Genomic DNA, 15402 nt, shown 5'->3' with positions numbered 1-15402 from the left:
TCTTGAATATACAATACCAAAGTTTTTCACTTAAGACCCTGATTTTCCTGTAGTTCTGTTTCTCAAACAATGTAAAATATAATGTTTGCCTTTTAAGGATGACATCTGAATGAAAAAGTCCCTGGACAGCTTGAAGAGGTATAGGCTAACCATCTAATTGTGAGTTGGGTCTGTTTTATTTGTTAGTTTGGTTGTTTTTGATTGTTGTTGTTTATTTATAATCCTGCTTCAAACTAAATCTCATGCTTTTCTTTGTGTGATTGTGTGAGTAGATTAAAGAGTGTGTTACTGGAGCTAACTGCAGAAAAAAGCTATTCTGATGAAAGTCACAAAGCATTTCTGCTTACGTTATTACTCTTTATTTTCACTAAAAAGAAAATTGAAACATTTGAGGCAGGGAACCCTGTGTACCCCAACTTCATTGTACTTGAAAGAAACATAATGAAATCCAAGACTTGCACCTAGAAAGAATTTACATACTTCCTTTTCAATGACCATACTTCCTTAACTGTAGATGAGGATTTGCCAAGCATTTGCTTTCCCTTTTTCATCGACTTGACCTGTGTATTTCATAGGTTTTGTGAAATACATAAAAGGCACAAAAGCCAATATATGTAGTTCATTAGGGCTGCACCCAGAGCTCAGTGGGGCAGAGGAAGGGCAAACAAGAGAGAACACAGTTTTTACTGGCATTTTATAAGATTACTTAATTCTTTAGAACTTAAATGGACAGGAGGTATTAGACAGTAGAGATGTGCCTGATTAGAAAAGTCATTGTAACCCACAGCGGCTGGAAGCTGAAGGTAGACTAATTCAAACATGGGAAAGGGCCCATTTGTCTGGGTATGAAAGTAATTAACCACTAGAAAGACTTAATCTATAACAGAGAACTTATGGTAGGTACTTTATTATTAGAAGGGTTTGCATCAAGTCTGTCTCTTTTTCAAAAGATGAACTCTCTAACAGTACTGGAGGTTTCTGTCTTAGTTCAGAAATGGTAAAGTGGAATGATATGGTCTTCTTGCTCAGACAGCAAAATGAAATAATATGCCTCTAAAACTATAAATCTATTAAATTTTAGAATTGGTTCACTTGGAAGAATTTCCTTATGGCATGTGTTAGAAACTGAGGTGTGGAGGGAAGATATTTGTTAAGTTTATAAATTTCTGGTATGGCAAATGGCATTTCTTTGTGGTGAAAGCAGCCTACTTGCACCAGAAGAAAACATCCCTCAAAACCATTCAATTTCTGCAAACAAGGTCATCCAGATGTACTGCATCTGCATAACTCTGACCACTCTCCATCCAGCACACCAGGGTTGTTCTGGACTTAGGCAGAATGCTGTCTGGTGAGCATGTTTATAGTTTGAAAATCTGCCTTATAAATCCTTCATTGCACAACTACTTGTTGGAGTATTGACTTCTTAACACAAAATAAAATTTTAAAAACGTTATCACTGAGTAGGTTGTAAAAACAGTTGTAATGCCACAAAATCAAAAAGAGGTGAAGCCTGGTTTTTGAAGTTCTTTGGATACTGGCTTGTTTGCAGGGACAAATAAGGCATCCTGCCTGGAACTGAGATATTAACCCATCTCAGTGAAAACCAAGGGTACACACAAAGGGTATTTAACTGTATCATCTTTTGCGCTACACCTGGAAATGCTGCATTATAATCCAGGAGCAAAAGGTGGTCTACATCACTTCAAAATGTTTAGTGGCTAGTTAGAGCTTTTTCATATGAGAAATCCTACTGCTAATGTATATAATTATACAGTTAAACACGGAGTCCCTGGCAAGCTAGTCAAACAGTAAATATTTTCTTCACCTGCTAATTTGCATAGGGAATTTTGTTTCTGCTTACAAATAGGATCAGTAGAAGGAACATCATGATCACGGTGAGAAATATTCGGATTATATTTTTTTCATATTTTTGATTAAAATTTACTACGTTGTAGAGTTGCTCCAAGTAAATGCTCTGGAAAAAAATAGCTAGCTGAGAATATGTAAACAGAGATCTTCCCTAGTAGTCTTTGTAGATTTGACATTTCACTTTTGGACACTTCTAGAGCACCGTGTCTACTACAGTCTTTCAAATACTCACTTGATAAAATTTTCTGAAAATATTTCAGTGTGTAATTAGTAAAGTGTCATATAAATATGTTTTCATTTATTTTTTAAAGTACACATATTTTTCTTAAAATATTTTTCTCATATAATCTGAAAATAACAAACATTAATAAAAGAAATTGAATATTTAGCTGATGATGTAACGTAAATATTAAAAGCCATGAATTTTAGTCATTGTAGAAAAGGATAACTTGGACAGAACTAAAATGACTGAGTTTCACCTTGTCTTCATAGAGAATGAAATGAATGTTGATTATGGTTCCAACATCAACAACACACAGAACACATGGGCAAATATTTTTTATATAATTTTTCAATTTAAGCCTATTCTTTTGGAAACTCATTAGAAACTGGGCTGATTAATGGCCAGCTTAAGTTAATCTTTTTAAAGAACCAGACTGATGCTAAGTTTCTTTCAGAAGTTTAGTCATTGCGGTGCATATCCCTTAGGCACCTGTGTTTGAGGGATGTCAGCATTGGTCCTGAGAGCTTATGGTACATAAGCTGTGAGATTTGGTTTATGCTAATGGGCAACAAATCATAAAACTTTTCCTAAGGAATTATGACAGAGGCTGGGTGCTACCATATATTCTACTTATGTCTAATAATAACCAAGGGAAATACAGGAATACATGACTATAATGTAATGTTAGCCACAGTAAACAGACTGATTAATTGCTAATGATGACCCTTACTAGGGTGGTTAAGGTCATATTCTTAGAAATAAAATTACTTAAATGTATTTTTAAGCTTATACATGAACCATTTTTTTCTGTCTTAATTAGACTGTGAATGAATCTAGATTTGAAGGATTTATGTATTGTAGATTAGGTAGGGAGAATGATGAGTTTGAGCAGGTATTCCCTAAGTCCAACAGGTGAGTCTTAACAATGGCCTAATTAACTAAATGAATTCTTGATTTGGCCTTCTGTCCCCAAGTGTTCCTTTCATTATTCATCAGCTGCCTATAAAGTAAATTTTTTTACTTGTTAGGGTTTTTGATGCTCCTTCAGTGTTCTATAATTTGCCAGAAAGTATGATCTGAAGGTTTACTGGCTAGAAAGATAAAAAGGCTAAGTGCAGCCAAGTAAGTCTTATTTTGTGTTAAAAAAGTATATGCAAGCTCTCATTTTTTGATACACAGTAGAAACAAAACAGTGCGATATACCTTCTCTCACATACCTCCAAGGCACTTTCTCAGTGAGAAGTTTACCTACAAAGATTTTTCTCCATTTCAGTTTCACATAGCAGGTTCTTCTCTCACTCCAAATTGAATTCACTGTATTTTCTGGACTGTTCCTAGTACACACAAATTCTGAAAAGTCCACCAAGAAAATAGGAAATAAAGCCTCTTCAATCTGCCTGGTTTCTGACCAGCCATATATATACAGCCCATATTTTGGAAAATAGCTTCCATGTGACAGCTTGGAACAATGAAATATTCTGAATGAATGGCAGCCAGCAGTTTCAGGGATAAGGCACCTGGGACAGGGCAGCCCTGGTTTTGTGTATATACTAGGAAATGAGATGCTGGAAAGCAGTGCCATGGAAAGGGGCCTGGAGGCCCTGATCAATGACAAGCTGAGTCTGAGCCAGCAGTGCCCTGGCAGGCAGGAGGGCCAACCCTGTCCTGGAGGGCATCAGGCACAGCATTGCCTGCCAGGCAAGGGAGGGGATCGTCCTGCTCTGCACTGGGACAGCCTCACCTCAGGTGATGGGGGGCAATTTTGGGTACCACAATATAAAAAAGACATTAAACTGTTAGAGCGTCCACAGGAGGATAACAAAGATGGTTCCCTTGAGGGGAAGCTGTGTGAGAAGCAGCTGAGGTCACTTGGTCTGTGCAGGCTGGAGGAGACTGAGGGGAGAGCTCACTGCAGCTACAGCTTCTTGTGAGGGGACGAGGAGGGGCAGGCACTGATCTTTGCTCTGTGGTGACAGTGACAGGACCCGAGGGAGTGGCCTGAAATTGTGCCAGGGGAGCTGTAGGTTGGATATTAGAAGAAGTTTCTTCATCCAGAGGATGGCTGGGAACTGAACTGGCAGGGCAGTGCTCAGGGCACCAAGCCTGACAGAATTCAAGTGTTTGGAAAACGCTCTCATGGTGTGACGCTTGGGGCTGTCCCTTAGGAATGCCAGGAGTTGGACTTGATAATCCTGCTGAGTCCCTCCCATCTCAGCATATTTTGTGATTCTAAGACCCCCATTTCAGTTTGACCCACCTTTTCAACAGAAAGCAATACAGTGACTGTTATTACAGGCCATCTAAACCAGAAAGTCAACCAATGTTTTTTAGAATTTTACACAATACACATGGTACTAACTTGTACAAGTCTGTACCATATGTATTCTGTAAAATTCTATATTACAGAATACATATGGTACAAATCAAACTTTCATAACAATGCCTTTTTTTCTGACAAGAAATTTTCACATTTACTACAAAAATTGATTGGATGAACACTGAAATTTCCATGCAAAACTTTTGCCTTTCTGATTGATTTTTTTTTCTCTTTTTACTCTGGGAATTTTTTGTGTTTCTGTTTGGAAATCTGAGTCAGAGATTGCTGTTTTAGTACAACTGGAAAATTGTTTTACTGCAGCCATTCTATTCTCAGCTGGTACAGTTAAATCCCAAATCTCATATCCCCCTGCTATTTCCTTCTGTAATCTTCAGGAATTTGGCTTAATATTTGCACCTAGATGTATTCTACATACCATGCATGTACCACATAAATCACCTCTGAAGCTTTTTCCAGGTCAGGATTCTGATTTATTTCCAGGATTGGGAAACATTTAAACATTTCCCACAAAAACTTATATCCTTTTAATGGTAGTTGCTCTCAACTTTCCTCTGACTAAAGAATATGAGTTTTCAATTTTGCATTGCAATGTTTCTGCAAAATCCTTTGTTCCTCTTCAACAGCTCCATAGAAGAGGTTTCCTGAGGTCCCTGTTGCATACTGACACATGAGGTGTGCCAGGATGACATTTTGTACTCTCTCATTGGTTGCTTTTCCATAAGCTGTCAAAAGAAATGCGATATACTGATTCCAATGACTTTGAAACTGTTCTAAAATGATGGCCAGCTGAGCCCTTCAAATCTAATTGAATTTTGCATCCATCTCATTTTACCATTGGTGCTCAGGGCATGAGAAAATTATCTGGATTCCCAGAATCTTCCAGGGCAGCTGAAATATTTTGGGTTAGAATTGCCCCCTTCACTGATATACAGTCCCTAGGGATTAAAAAAAATCCATTCATTCATTAGCAGAGCTGGATGGAAAATACTAGGTGATTTTGGTGAAAAAGCTACATCATTAAAATTTACTCTTTTTTTTTTCCCAAATGGGAATGAATAAAAATAAAATAAAACAGGTGGGTGGGAAAGATTGATGGGATTTCAGGATCTGAATCTTTCAAGAAGTGAGTGAGCCAGAAAGGAATTTTTTGGCTTTCTAGATGCCCTTATGGAAGGTTTTTTGTCAACTGACAGAATTAGCATTGACTGAAGCTTGCCAGCACAGCTGCAAAAAAACAGGTCTGGGAGCCATTGAACCTTTCTAAACCCAGGGGAATAAAGACATGACTGCACTGTGCAGTAAAGTAAAAAACTTGGTTGCCAGCCAGCCTCATCACAGATTTGCCATGTGGCCTCAGTGGAGGGCCATGCCCACAGCACCATGTTCAGCTGTGCCAGGGTACCCCAGTGCACACAGACAAACCATGTGCCGTAGGTGTCACCAAACCTGCAAGGTACCAAGGGTTTAGAAAGTTTTTTACTTTCACTGACAGGAATTGGAAGTTAAAACATTAGTGCTGATGATAAAATTCATTGCTTCCTGTGGATGCATATTTAATAATATGATTTTGGAAGGAAAACTCATATTTAATACCTTGAGTTATAAAAGAATAATGGTTTTCTGAAATCACTGACCAGTTAGTGGGCAAGCAAAAGCTGAATGATAAAACTGTTTACAAGGTTACATAAAAGCCAGCATTTAAAATTCTATTCATGGCTACTGCCACATATGATTTTGAACTTATTTGTAAAGCTGTGTAAATAAATGTATTAAAGAGATGGGAAAACTGATGATATATCCAAAGAAAACTTGAATTTTAACATTGCCTTTTGGAAATTGGGGAAAAAATGGCAAATACTGTATTTCATAATAGAATAGAGGATATTTTTCTTGGTGTTTAGGAAAAGAACTCGGGAGCCAGTATATGCCTAGTTATAGCTCTGGCATAAACTTTTGATGCTTTTATCCAATTACAACAACATTTTAAAGTCTGAATATTTAAATATAGCTAGCATGGTAAGCAGCGAGTTCAGTGAGGAGTAAATTCCCTCAGCTTCTTTGGGAATCTGATTTAGGAGGATGAATGTAATGCTTAGCTTGATAATATTAGCAATAGTGTTTGGACAGTGCTGGCCTAATCAGCACTGTATTTCATTTTACATACCTGTGAAACAGGACTACTAACATAAATGAAGATTATTCAGTAGTGAGTAAGTCACTCTCAGACTGGTTGTACATATTATACAAATGCGAAGCATTTGTATAATATGTACAACAAATGCATTTGTATAATATGTACAACACATGCAAAGCTGTTAATATAGCATATTAACAGCTATAATCTGAAATTTTATTGTTAGACAGACTCCTTACATATACTTCTGCTGTAAGAATGCAGTCTCATCTTGTGGGATGAGGCCTTTTTCTTACAGTAAAATTATAATCTTTTGAAATGAATTAGTCACATATAGTAGTGGTAGCCAATACTTATTTGATACAAAGGGAAATGTCGAGTATATTATTCAATAGCTATTCACCCTCTTCCAAAGAAAATAATTAGTGATATAATCAGGTAGAAAATTGCTGCAATGAAAAATTCACTAATAGAGTATGATTAGCTCCCTCAGAAAGTTACTGTACTTTTTGGAATCACAGTCACTCTGTTACTAGCTGCCAATGAGTGTTTTTGCCAGTGTATTGTCAATGACTACTCTCAAAAGTACCCTTCAGTGGATAGCAAAGAACTGAAAAAGCAATTCTCTCATTGAGTAATGATTACTCTGGATAGACCCTGTAGCACAGTATAATACAAACACAGAGCTGTATGATTTATTTATAGACCCTTGGTTTTAATGACTCACCAGCTATTCCAGTGGTTTGTGGGTTACTTGACATGTTGGGGTTTTTTTAATTGAAAGTTACTGCAAGAGTAAAGGCCATCCTCTAGTACAAATTCTATGAGATTTTTAGAAACTTGAAATTTAGAAAAGGCTTACTTTTAGATCCCTTAATAATGTTTCTTCTCTCAAGGCAGATATCCTAAAGAGAAAAGTGTGGAACAAAAGGTTGTTATCCAGGTCCCTTTGAGACATGCAAAAGGTTTGAAAGGACAGGCTCAGTATTCTTCATTCTTTGTTACTCAGGGAAAGGACATTTCCCAATGGCATGAAGAAGCCAAAGGGATTATATGTAGTATAAAAAAAACCCAAGATCTCTGGCAAATTACAGGTACAGTATGTGATAACATTCATCAGACTCATCAGGGAACTGATAGAAATCAGGCTTTCCCAGTGAGCAACAAGCAAACAGCAAATTAAATTCTAGCTGCTCTATCTCCTATGGTGTGTCGGTACATTTAAAAAAATAAGAACTTAGCTGTCCCCTTATTCCATTTTATTCTCTGCATTACTCAGTGTAAAGACAGACTTGTTGCACTGGCTCTGTACTCTGACATAAATATCCACTGTGATGTACCAATCTAGCTCTGACAAACTGTACAGGAATAAAAGAGCATTGCTAAACATAGGAAAGAAACAATGAATGATAATGGACTTGCAGGAAGTCAGATAACCTCGAAATCAAATGTAATTTTTCTTCAGTTTTTAATGACTTGAAGGTTCTACTTTCAATCTAGCCATGTAAATTTAGATTTACTAAAAGCTGAATCAAATTCACAGTTTTTAAGTACCTTATTTCTGTTTGGAATTTTAGTCAGTGTGCCTTCAGGTGAAGACTCATCTCTCCTAACTTCTGACACAACACAGAGATACATAAATTAAGACTTAAGCTGTCTCATGTTTCTTATTACAAACAACAAGAACAACAACAACAACAAAAAAAAAACAACAACAAAAAAAAACCCCAAAAAAACCCCCAAACAAACAAACAAACAAACAAAAAAACCCAAAAAAACCCCCCAAAAAAACAGTGGTAACTCCAGAAGCATTACAAGTCCTAAATGGACAGAGTTGAGGTAGGGCCAGGAAGATGAGGCTCCAAACCTGAGGACACCAGCACCTCTGAACTGAATGGACTCCAAGGCTGTGCTGGGCAAGTTTTGTATAGAAGAGTAATAGACTGGATTTTATGGGGGAAAAAAATTGATTCTGCATATTTATCTTGTAAAAGGCTGAGCTCTCTACCACTGCAAAAAGTGCTGCAAGATTTGATCAGGTGAACAATTAAAATTGCAAGAAATTGTAGGTTATTGACTTGGGATTTTATTCAGATGTTGAGCCCAATATGTGGTTTGATTATATGAATTGTTCTGTAAGAGGAGTCACTTATGAGCAGAGTGCTTCCTACAAGGCTGAGTCAAGCTAAAATTTTTTTTGCTTTCCTGAAAATTAAGGCTGGATTGTTTCTATCTGAAATTGACCATAAAAAAAAAAAATCTTGATTTTAAATGTCTGAAAATTTGATTAGTAATTATTTAATACTGCAAATGTGACCTGTTCTGTTCTTCTTCCTCAAATGAATTTGGTTTAACTATAAAAATTCCTTTTGTTATGCATTTTGAAAATGTATTTGATAATCATAGAATGATAGAATGATTTGGTTAATGATCCTGAGAAAATTTTAAAATGTCAAAGAACATCTACTTTGCCACTCTTGAATGGGGAATGGCTTTTTCACTTCCTTTTTCACAGAGTAGTTTCTCATTTTTCAACCATCTTAACATATCAAAATATTGCAAAGATTAGGAAGGACTCAGAAGTACACAGGACCAGGCACCTCACAAAACATCACCACAGCAGAATTCTGCAAAACAAAATGAAAGCCCTTTCCTCCAGAACAGAGACCTCCTGCCACATCTCCTTCCGCAGTCTATTAGAGAGTGTGCTTTTCATCAGAAGCAGATGCCTATATGAACAAAGCAATTTGAATGATTTTTACTTTCTTTTTCTTCAAGATTTTCTTTACAGTACTGAAGCTTTAGAAATTGCCCCAATCTAATGTAAAATCTGTAGGAATTTATTCCAACTTCTGTAAATCTTCTCTGGGATTTGCAGTGCATTTTGCATTTTTCTTGTGCTCCTGTTGCTATCTGCTTTCTGTTTCTGGCAGAAACCCATAATTTTTTTTGAGTAATTATACTATCTCTTTACGTGTATGATGATTAGCTTTAGTACATTTACCAGTTTCTTTTCCCTGCCCTATGAATCCATAACATTCCTCTCTGTGGTGCCTGATAAAATTAAGACTTAATGTAAAAAGCTCCATCATAGATATAAGGAAAAAGGATTGTTTGCCATAGGAGTAAAGCAGACAGTCTCAGTATAGCAGTGGCACTGAAAAAAATGTGCAAGCTGTAAATTTTAATGAGGAGCATGTTTTATGGAAAGAAAAGTCTTTACTTTTTATTTGTAGATGTTAGCTTGCATAGGGCCTTCATTCTGCAATGTAAAACTGACTAAAAGGACCCCTTCTGCAATGAGAAATCAAAATCCGTTCTCTTTTAAGAAGTTTTCTTTTATGTATGGACCACCAAGAAAGAAACTTCCAAACAAGGTTTCTCTGTTCCTGCCGAGGTTTGAATTGAAATCTCTCCTCACATTTCCTGAACTGCAGGTGAGATATCAGCCTCTCACTCTGTCGGCCTTAGAGATCAGCATGGAACTGGCTTAAGGTGGCTTGATATAGATTTGCTATTTGCAAATTAAAATCCTTCATCTCTGAAAAGAATCCAAAATAGAATACAGTTCTTTATTAACTGTGGCCCTAAAGTTTTTAATGGCTTTTACCTCAGAGGATCTTTCAAGAGTTGTCTTTTCAGACCTGTTATACAGCCCTAATTATTTTAGGTGGTACAGCACAATATGTGAAACTATTGGGGTAGCTCATGCAAATCTTAGGGCTAAGAAATGTAAGACCTATGAGGCTTTTTTCCCCCCCAGAAAATAGATTAGAAGGAATAACTTGAGGAATGAGCAGCAATTTTTTTACCACTGTCAGATAGAGGGGCTAGATCATGGACTATCTTAAATCATTTTACATTGTTGGCAGTTCAACCACATTTATTTGCCCCTGATCTATGGACTTACTTCAGTCTGCAGAAGTCAAGACCTTTCCTGAAATGTAAAACAATTAGATGAAACACCTGCCCCAGAAGGAAATTTTGCAAGTAGCGTTTCTTAAAATTTTTTATTTCCTATTTTTCAAACATAATTTCTTTATTAATTTTATAATTTTCTATTTTTATTCAGGATTTACATGTTTTCTATTTACTAATGTAGCACATGAGTCTGCCATGTTGTATCCTCATGATCAACAAGTTGTTAAATATTTCTTGTTGTCCGTTACCATGAAAGGCTAATCTCTTTGGGGTTCAAAAATCTCTTTTTGAACTCCTGATTTCCCAACTAATGTCTGGGGGTCACTATCATTCATCTGTAGGCTTTGCACTTTAAAAAATGATATACTTTGATAAGACAGGGGCTGCTCTCTGATTGTTTCCAGTGGGTGATTCTTTCTGACAGGGCATTCCCTTGACAGTGAAATTCTGCTAGAACATTTCAGATCAAAATGACTTCTAATACTTTAAAATTTTCTAGGACTTAAACAAGGTGTGAACATTGGGAATGAGGTTCTGTTTTTATCATAGTGAAGACCTTATAGGACAAAAATGTTGATGCCACAGCGTGACTCTACTAAGAATAAGATATTAGCCCTTCACAAGGTAGTTGAACTTTGAATTCAAACAAGCTAGAGCAGAGATATGAGAGAAAATCAAGTTCCATCTTTCTTTCCATAATCGGGAAAAAAAAGAAATTGGGTCCTGTGTATAAGTACTTGAAGTAGTCCAGATCCTTTCTAAAGCTGGGATAAAACGACAAGGCTTGGTGGACTCTATTTCGACCTGTGACAGAGCTTGAAAGTCCTTGCATATTTAAAAATATACATCAGTGAGCATGTCCTGTACAATTCCAACTGCTGAAGCTTGATTTCCTAATTTTTTACCTGAAGTAGACAAAGCTGCTTTATAGCCTGTGCTAAACAGAGCAGATGTTCAGAGGACCTTTTGGGGCTTCCAGTTATAACTGAAATGGCCTACTTTGCAGTCTTCTGTTTCTGCGATTCTGAAGGAGTAAGTCTCATTCAGTCTCCGTGATGTACCATATATTACAGAGGATGTGTACTGGGACATTGCTCTCCTACCTATGTGTAAGTCAGAGAGTTTCTTTAGGCAGATGAACCAAGAGAGAGAGAGAGAGACTTCTGTTCGTCACAGATTGGAGAAAATGAGATGATGAGAGGAATCAGTGAAGGCTGGAGGCATCTGCTGCTGTTCCTTACATTTGCTTGGGGGCATTTGCGTGAAAAAGGAGATATATCATAAATGACGTGATACTCCAAGTGTTTAGAGTATTTGCTCTAAAAAGAAAAAAAAAAATGAGGCTGCTTAAGGAGCTGACAGAAATAATTTAGGTCTGTGTACGATGCATGCTGTAGATAAGAGAATTGAGAGACAGTGGAGGTTGTTAGCAAAACAGTGTACAAGGGAAAAAGAAGCCACAGGCAGAAGAGAAGCTAGCAGAGCATTGACATTGTAGGAGCAGCCACAAACTAACCACAGGCTGCTCTGAGGAAGGGTGGCAGATCACTGGGAACAGCCCTTGGAGCAACCCATGTGCCCTTACATCAAGGAAGATCTGGGACTACAATTTTGAGGGCTGTGGTATATTTTCTATCAGGATTGTACCAGGAAGGATTCAGTCAGTCCGTGCTCCTGTAAAAGGCAATATGTCTGCTACACTCTAAGATCTGTTCCTGGACGTCTCTTGAAGCACAGACTAAGTGCACCTGTTTGCTTGTCACAGCTGAAATGCATTCCATGCTCCTCATGTGCTATGGATCTGCTATTAATTTTTGTGAATGCTATCCCACATCTTTTGAAAATTATTGTGGAAGTGCAGATTATGTTATGGTAACATGCAAAGGCCTCTATCCACATTTCTACCTTCTGTCTCGTTCTTTTCACATTGCTGGTACTGAAACAGCATGAGAGAAAATCCAATACTGCACAGTCTGTGGTTGTGTGCCAAAGTGGTTAAGCAGCAAAATCAGGCCCAATGTTAGTGATGGCAGTCTGTAAAGCAGGAATAATTTTCTATTGAATACCTGATTGAATTACTCATGAATTGCTGCTCTGCTGAGAAAATGATATTGGTGGTTGGCAGGCGGTCACCATTTTTATTTGCTAGAGTCTATTATCTGAATTTGCCTGTCAGGTGATTGCCTGGTAAGCCCCTTCCCAGTATAAATAACTATGTATTTCAAAACATGACAAATAATAGTAATAAAGTTTATAGGGGAAGAAAATAATTTTTGCTGCTACAAGGAATAGCACTTAACCTAGACATTTATCTACTGCTTACAAAAAACTGGGTTGAGTGGATGATAATATATTCCAGTGGTTTGAAAAAATAAAAAGGAGGAAGATTCACTGTTTTCCCCCCTCCTTCTTCTTCTTGTAGCTACAGTTTAAATAGCTTTGCATTGAGTTGGTACTTTATTTTGTTATGCTTATGAATTTTGATGATTTGAACAGCCCTTGCAGTAGTATCACTTTGTTCAGTGAGCCAGACATTGCAAAATTGTGCATTTTAATGTAATTGAGATAATTTTGCTTGATAGCTGGTGGAAAATTACATAAAAATTTGTATGCATTGGCCAACTCATTTAATGTGATATGTCACTTTTTCAGATGATCGGCATTTTTTCTGGTACTCCAGTGCTGTGTAGCAAATCAACTTATTTTGTACTTTGTCTCTAATATTTAAATAATGAACAACATAATACTTCCCATGAAAGAAATATGTTGCTCAATTTAGCTTTGGCAAAATGTAGCCATTAGGAACAGTGCTTTCCCAACTGCTCTTTGGAGGGAAGGGCCAGTATGCTGTTACCAGATGCATGGGTTTCATTCAGACCACAGAAAACTTATGTCATGCAACACTTGACTGTGAGCCTCTCTCTGTTCCACTGTGAAGCAGTGGGCCAGATTCCTCTCATTGCACTGCCACTGCCCAAAATGGTGCATTGCATCAGCTGGACTGAAAGAGCTAAGGAGGCTGTTTGTGGTGATACCCTGACCATGACAGATTCTCAGAATGGGTAGGATGTCTTCCACAATGATCCTCTTTTGTCCTTTTGATTATAAGGAGCTTTTGACAAAGCCTCTTTTTACAGGCACCAAGCACAAAAGTATAAAGTTCAGTGACTGGAAGGAAGGAGGGAACACCAGGTCTTATAGGTAACCTTTTGTCAAGAGTGGGAAATACAAGGCACCTCATTGCAGAGGTTCAGTACTGAGATCATTGGCTCAAATCCAGCTCAGAGCTGCACCATCCATGGAGCTGGTGTGCCTGGTGCCAGTGGTGTACCTGCCCCTCCTGCAAAGAGAGGAGTGTGCAGCTGTGTCCATCCAGCAGTGTCCATCCAGCTGGCTGCTCAGGCCCCAGGGAGACCTGCAGCTGCAGGGGGGGCCCTTGGCTCTCCGAGTTCCATGTGCAGTAACACTTCCATAAGCATGAGACTCCTCCGTGGGGAGGCTCAAATGAGGAAAGAGCTGTGCACGTGCACTGAAAGCAGCAGAGAGACTCCCAGTGTGATAAATACCTGGCTGCTAAGCTGTTTTGCAACACTGCTGGGATATTTCAGGTAGAGGATTTATTTTTTTCAGGAATCTGGGGTATCACATCAGATCAGACTGGCGGTGCAAAGCACATGCCATGAGATGCGCTGCCAGCATAATATGAACTATTTTATACTGGTATCAATTAAAGATATGGTGGATCTTTAAACCCCTGCCTTTGGGGTTTTGGAGAAAGACTAGGGAGCTCTCTAGATATCAGCTGGCCAGAAGAGGCAAAGCCTAAACAGAAAACTTCAACAAACCGGTGGCCATTACTGTTTAGACCCTTTACTGTCTAAGCACATACTAATGACCACAGAAAGAAAGACCAGGTAAACAACCCAAAACAATTTCTCTCAAAGTGCTTTATTTATTTTTTTTTCCCTGCAAGAGTTAAAGTTGTGGCCAAATTAACTGTGGCAATAGTCTTTCAACTTCTTGTGTCAGAGCTGGCAGTCTGAATTCTAGTCTGGGGCTGAGACCAAAGCAGAAATCACCACCCAAAAGCTGCTCTTGTTGTAGGGCCTCAGAGAGAAACTGACATCAAAGAGAATCCTCTTACTCTCAGTGGATCTCAGTATGCCCTTCCCTGGTTGGAGACAATGTGGTTACCTAAGGGAGAACTTTTTGCCGAGGTGGTGCCTACAGCCCAACAATATAAAAGGACAATTGAATTGAAGTAAGGCCATTTTTCAATAGAAATATTTTGCATTAAATGTGTTTGCAAGATTTTTCAATATAAATATTTTGCATTAAATGTCTTTGCAAGATGTATGCTTTTTTACTTGCTTTCAATGGAAGATTGGCCATTTTGTGAGGATATTCCTTAAAACAACATTTGGAATGTGTCAAAGTAGGTAAGCTTGTACTTCAAATGCACGGAATTCTATGGGGCATTAAATATGAATTTCACAGGACTCTGATTTGAAGCCAATTCTGATGGTCTTATTACTGTAATTCAGAATAAATAATTTAATGGTGAATGTAGTAATAGCAGCTATGCCAAATATACTCTGTATGTTTGTAAAAAGAAATGTATTAAAACAGTTTGCAATGAGGCTTGTCCCTAGGATACCCTCTACACACCCCCTGTCCAGACAACCTTATGGATTAACAGTGATTCGCAGGATGGAAGAAGCAAACAAGTATCTTACAGTATGTTCCCCAACTGTGCTCCATGAGGCTAATCTGAAATAAGATACTTCTAGTCCAAAGAACTTTATTTTTTGATTTTAAAGTGCATAATTGTAATGGTAGTCCTGAAGAAAACTGGGGCATTGATTTCTGTATTCAAAAAGTCTTGAAATCTTGAGATCAAAAAAACTTGTTTACTGA

This window comes from Passer domesticus, chromosome 3 (genome assembly GCF_036417665.1).
Source record: "Passer domesticus isolate bPasDom1 chromosome 3, bPasDom1.hap1, whole genome shotgun sequence".
NCBI lineage: Eukaryota > Metazoa > Chordata > Aves > Passeriformes > Passeridae > Passer > Passer domesticus.
The sequence above is the reverse complement of the archived record's forward strand: the minus strand, read 5'-3'. Positions refer to the sequence as shown.